This window comes from Amblyomma mixtum, chromosome 3 (genome assembly GCF_055824585.1).
Source record: "Amblyomma mixtum isolate Tamu chromosome 3, ASM5582458v1, whole genome shotgun sequence".
Classification (NCBI taxonomy): domain Eukaryota; kingdom Metazoa; phylum Arthropoda; class Arachnida; order Ixodida; family Ixodidae; genus Amblyomma; species Amblyomma mixtum.
Window position 1 is genome coordinate 255,055,579 of NC_143014.1, and position 6,206 is coordinate 255,061,784.

Here is a 6,206-nt window from a genome sequence, read left to right on the forward strand (position 1 = left end):
CTCAGTTCTACCTCTATTTTAGTGCTTTGCGGCGTACAAGCGTTTTGATTTCATCTTTTGCCACCCTCATTAAACGAACGGTCTGGTATGAAAAAGCCGGTCGAGCAGAGGGCAGATAATGTCGGAACGCTGGCCGCATATCGCCTGCATAATAAAATGCTCAAGCCCGTGACAATACATTTCTCACACCATGAACACACGCTGTGATCCCGAACAGAAACAAGCACGACGTACTCAAGCGCGGTAGAAGCATTCAAAGCAAATGTAACTTTGGAAAATGACAAAAGGGACGGACTAGCGCTGATAATTCACATTACCATTGGTGTAACCGCAATGGATTTTCCTCCTCTCTCACTTTCATTCCTAACAGCGAGCCCCACAGTAAACCATTTTTCTTGAAAGGGATTCCTGAAAACAAGAGCAACCAACGCTAAACACCATTTGCTAGAAGGATGACTTAGATCACTCCATCACGAGCGGTGCGCGTGGTGGAGAAGTGAGGTTACCGAAACAACGCCTGCAGCACAATTGTTTGCCACCGCAATGCTATCGAATAAAACAGAAAAAAAGCTGATGCGTCGGCCGGGAATCGAACCCGGGCCACCCGCGTGGCAGGCGAGTATTCTACCACTGAACCACCGACGCCGGGTTGCTGCAACGACTTCGCCCATAAGACTGCCGTCTGCGCAACTCGCTCAGGCGGTTCTCCACCGACATCCCTGGGACGCATGTGCCTTGTAGGTACGCGAAGCCGTGCCTGCCGACCGACGACTTCCTTCTTGAGTAAACGCCAGGGGCTCCGGTTTTTCCGGCCACGTTCACCGGAGGGGAGATTCAGGTATTCAAGAGGACCAATCTGGTCAGTCTAGCGGGCTTCGATAGTAGACATGCGTAACGTAATTGAATGGGTATTTTAAAAGTGGCACTGCTGATTACTTAGAATTTCTGGGCGCCAGTAGCTTTCAAGCGTCCTCATTGTTCTAGTGCGTACTATGCTAACATTGTGTGAGTGAAGCACAGTAATAACCCGGAAAAATATGTGAGATGAAACAACAAAAAAATGCAGTCTATATCGTCGTTGAGAGGAGATGTAAACTACGAATGCATCGTAGAAACGGCGCAGCGCATCATATAGGACGGCTCATAGACGGTGGTTGACCCACTGAAGTCTTGGGCCTCCTTCATCAGTCACTTTCCTAGCTTTTCAGACCAAGAGAGGGCGCGCTTGGCTACATTTGACCACAGCCGACATAAGAAAAGTAGGTGATGCCAGATCACTCCATATATCGCCGTTGACTACGCCTATCTGTTTCTAACGACTTGTTTTTCACTTAGCCGTCCTCGCCAACATCCACGCTGCAGGACGAATGGATGAGCGAAGACGAAGACGACATCCATCTGACAACGCAACAGGCCGCCATATATACGCACCTGGTGCCATAGGCTGCGGTGATGGCCGAGATACGCCATACTCGGTTTGCCAGCGATCTTGCAAGTAAACTTACACAATGTTTTGCCTATTCTTACTGTGCACTTTAATATTTCTAATCGTCCTTGTTTATGACAGTTAATGCATCAGGTCTATTTTGTGGCTCCATTTTTACTGGTTTTCTTTTCTCCTGAAATCTTGCAGTGTCACTGAAGCAGTTCAACAACGGTTAGATTTCTATTCTTTAACCTCCGGCTATGTACCGCTCTGCCATGACGTACTGGCCATGACGTACTTAATAGCATACGTAAAATGGCTCTCTCGATCTATACAAACATTTCTTTTATAAGCGGCTCACTGAGAGATTGCCTGGTGAGCTATGGCTGGAAAAAAAGTCCTTATTTTGTCCTTGACAAAATGTCGCCTCTGTGATGTTCCAGAAATCATTGAGCATTCCATTACTTATTGTACAGACCCAATACTGCTCTGGGATGTCCTACAGCTGACATTGATAAGATTTTAAAGCATCTAAACCGACATGACGTGCAAGAACTTGTGTTTAACCTGGTTGGCTCATGATTTTTCTTTGCTGGGTCGTCGTCAACTAGGGCGATCGAAGTTAAGCTGATCTGACTGTTCCCGCTGCAGATGGAAGTTGATGAACAAGACGACGTCCACTGAACAGTAAAACGCACTGTGATCAGCAGCGGTGATAGCATATCGCTCTTGTCTAGTGGACAGCGGAGCTGATCTGTTCGCGCCGCCGTGAACTCCAAGTCCAGCCGCGGCACTGTTTATATTAATTCCTCAGCCACAAGTTCAGGGACGTCTGAAGCTTTTTGTTGAGATTTACTCCGTGAAGTAGTACATTCGCACTGAAATTGAACTGACCACTTATATTGTATGATAAATTAATGAAGTGCAGTATGTTGATAAAGCCCTACATATGTTTCCTTATTGCACTGCATACCGCATGGAAAACTGCTACGATGGACAGGCATTTCGAATTTCTTGTGTGAGCAAAATCTGATTTCAGCCGAATGATTGTTCATCTCGCTGAGATGTCTCCCCAGAGAGGATTCAATCGGGAGAGGGGGAAACTCTATTGACAACAATAATAACAGTAATATCTGATGATGTGCTCAATTCTATCTCCATTGTAGTGCTTTGCTGCCTAGAAGGGTTTTGATTTCATCGGGATTTCATATTGCTTCTTAAACATTTTGCGAATAGTTTATATACACAGAACATTAATTTACTGTAATAAATACCATGTTTAAGTGATGCCCGGGAGGCCTAAGGCGGCGATAATAGAGGCTGATAAGTTTGTATCACCGCCGTTTCAAATCCCGCTCGCGGCAGATTTTGATGCCGGTGACCGTTTTGACAGAAAGTTTCAGAATATTTGGATAAGTTCGGCCTTATATGTTCAAATGAAACTTCTTCCTCATATTCGACGTATTCAATGTTCCCCTCATATTCGATGTTCGCCTTATATGTCGACAATAGTAGAGGAAGTATTTCGTGCTTAAAACACGCTTTCCTTTCTTCTAGGGGTAGACTTTTATTGCCCTGCCCTTACACAAAGCAATACGAACCAGCCAGGCAAACCAGCCTCGTCCAGTTTACTGCATGCTTGTATCCAAAGGGAGCCCTGCCAGCAAAACGGGGGTTGATCAGCTTATCTGGACATAGGCTGCCTTAGGCTTTGGCTGCCTGTGGCTGCCTTTGGATTGTCCTTGCACACTGTTATCGGGAGAGAGCTTGGCAGTTACTTGTATGCGCTATCTGCGTCTAGCGCAGAATCGCCATTGTTGCCCACGCGCCATAAAATCCGATCCAGCAACACTGCATTCACATGTCTGTTTTAGGATGTTTGGCGAGACGGCCAGTTGCAAGGCACCCGTTAACGCGAGTGAAACCTTGTGAGCATCCCACTTATTAATTCACTGCAGTAGAACAGTTGAGACCCAAAGCATTTATATCCTAGTTTGTTCCACGCCAAAGACTCCTTTGTAGAGAACATGCGGTCGATTGAACGAATTACTGGTCCAAATCATGACGTGTTATGAGGTGTCGTGAAAACATTTATTCGCTAATTCTTTGCCTTCTGCTCTTGCTAATGCTCTACTAAGGGCGTATAGCGGAAAACTGTTTCCAACGCCATACCTCGACATAACTGAAAACTGCAAGGTTCTGCTGTCGGTCTATTAGGGACGTTATTAGGGACGTCTGCAAAAAATAAAACTACTAAACAAAGCTTGTAAAAAATATTTCACTCCGCCGCCGAACCGATTATCTGAATAGCTCAAAGATTTTTGGCGGCCGTTTTTGAGGCGGGGGACACTGGCTTGGCTTCAGTTACAGCCCCAGTCAAAAGTGTACAGCCCAAGGGGTTTGATTTTGAGGCCTCCAGTCAGCCTCGTTACGCATCCTCAGCGACCGCAATCTCACAAAAGAGGAATGGCTATACGTCCTTAATTTTCCCAAGCTTTTGACTGCTAGATGTGCTTAGTGAACCGTGCTAAACAGCTTAGAAGCAAACAACTCGCACTGTATACTTTTGACGCGGCCAGTACGTATGCGCTATTTGAGGAACCAATCATCATAGCATGAATATACTGCCAGTTCCTATGCGTACTTTACGTAGCAATTGCACTATCTTTCCTGTAACTTGTTTTCTAAAACAGCCTGCATAAAAGCGCGCTTTAATTGTTCCTGACTTTCCCCAGTACCACCGGGTACCTACAGGTGACACAATGGCTACAAGATTTTGTCCTGCCTGGAACTCGGCTTATTTAGGGTGAAAAGATTGGAGAAAGGTGTTTAAGCCCAGCTTGAATGGAAGGAAAAAAACCTTGTGCCATGGCGCTCTTTGGCCACAGGTGCCCTGGCGGCATTAGGAATCATGATAATCTTCATCTTCAATTCTTCCTGAGTTTGCCAGAGTTTTGCTCGGTTCTTAAAACAATGAATAGACGGTAGATGCATACGTACGTTTAATAAATTACATAAATATTTACAACTACATTCAATCCACTATGGTAGAAATGTTACACCATAATTAACAGGAAAGCTGCTCCCGTCTCTCTTCGTGACTGCTCCAGGCTGCACGCATGTGCCTAGGAAGCCGAGCAGCTCTCTCTGGGCAGCCTCTGCAAGTGAGAAAGAAATAAAAGGCGGTGGTAAGTGAACTTGTTTGGCTGAAATTAAATTCACTCAAACGTTGTTTTCAAGATAGGAAACTCCAGATCAGCGCTGTCACATGGTGCAGCATAATACAGAGCTACATACAGAAGCATAGTTTTCTTCCGAATGAGGATCCCTCCGAAATTTCGGTTCCAGCATGGTGGGACAATGCTTTCCGGTTTACGACCGTGTCCGCTTTTCTTTATCTTGGATTTGGTCTTAACAGAACTGGTGGTAACATATTAATTGTTGTGAGAAGCGGGGCATGCTTGGAGCCGCAAAAAGGAGTTAGGCTTCCGAAAACAGGACGAGACTCAGAACAAGGATGTTGAGGAACTCCATTGCAAATACCCGCCGTCAAAACGTCATCGAAGGGACTCAAGCGAATAAATATAATCTCTCTGCGCCCAAGACATAACACTGCTGGCATATTGGAACATGGTGTAATCTTTAATCTACAGTAAAGGCGCACACTTCTACTCCAAAATGCATGGATGCACGGTGTTGAAACCAAATATTACCTTCCATAACCTTTTGACTCTAGGTGTTGCGTCAAGAGTTCGGTCTACTCGCTTTTAACCGTACTCGTCGGCCACCCACGACTCATGTGATCAGTTGGGACTTCCGTTTAAGCATCAGACTTCTTTCGTGCAATGCGTGCCACTCTCACTGCTTAAAGTATCACTCTAGTCAGCTGAAGGTGAGAATTCTAGACAGTAGGCCTGCAGCTTCAAGACGCTGATGTCATAAAGTTCCTTGGACCGCAAAGTAAAAATATAATCCTGGGAGGGCGATTCCCTTCGTATCGTATAGCATGATTAGAGCAAATGCATGAAATCAGGTTTCAGGTTTCAGCGCTTGTTCTTGAGCTGAGCCACTCTGCGAACAGAAGGGCTTTCGAGCTCCGCTCACAAACCGAAGCAAAAAACGGTGCATTGCTTTTATTTACCAGTTTAACAATGAACCTAATTCACTCCCTTTCGAGTTTTAGCTTTGCACGCACACACAAACACACACACACACACACATCAAATAGAGTCACCCGAAATTCAAAAACATAACAGGACTTAATTCGCGACATTTCGGCTGGAGGGACAGCCTTTTTCAAAAAATCTGGCCCTCCAGCCAAACCGTCGTGAATTAAATCCTGTTATGTTATGTTTTTTAGCAGGGGACGGCAGAAAGTTAGGTGGGCGGATGAGAGTAAGAAGTTTGCGGGGATACAGTGGCGGCAACTGACAAAGGACAGGGTTAATTGGAGAGACATAGGAGAGGCCTTTGCCCTGCATTGGGTGTAGTCAGGCTGACGATGATGATGTTTTTTCAATTTCTGTTGACTTTATCTGATATTGATTAATCAGAGTGCAAGAAATCAATTTTGATATATATATATATATATATATATATATATATATATATATACAGAGTGCGTCTTCAAAGCCCTCGCAAAGGGGAAATAACCTTTGGGCAGTTTTCATGAAGCGATGGGACGCACACAATGACATGGTAATATATATATATATATATATATGAGAGAAGCCAACAGCCTCAGAAACCAAGGGGCACTGGGGATTTTTTTTATTAATTT

General features: G+C 44.9%; 1 non-coding gene across 1 annotated transcript; it reads right to left on the minus strand.

Annotated features, from left to right (window-relative positions):
- Positions 1 to 574: 574 nt before the first annotated feature.
- Positions 575 to 645, minus strand: TRNAG-GCC (transfer RNA glycine (anticodon GCC)). Its single transcript has one exon. It is a non-coding gene; the product is annotated as a tRNA-Gly (tRNA).
- Positions 646 to 6,206: the final 5,561 nt, after the last annotated feature.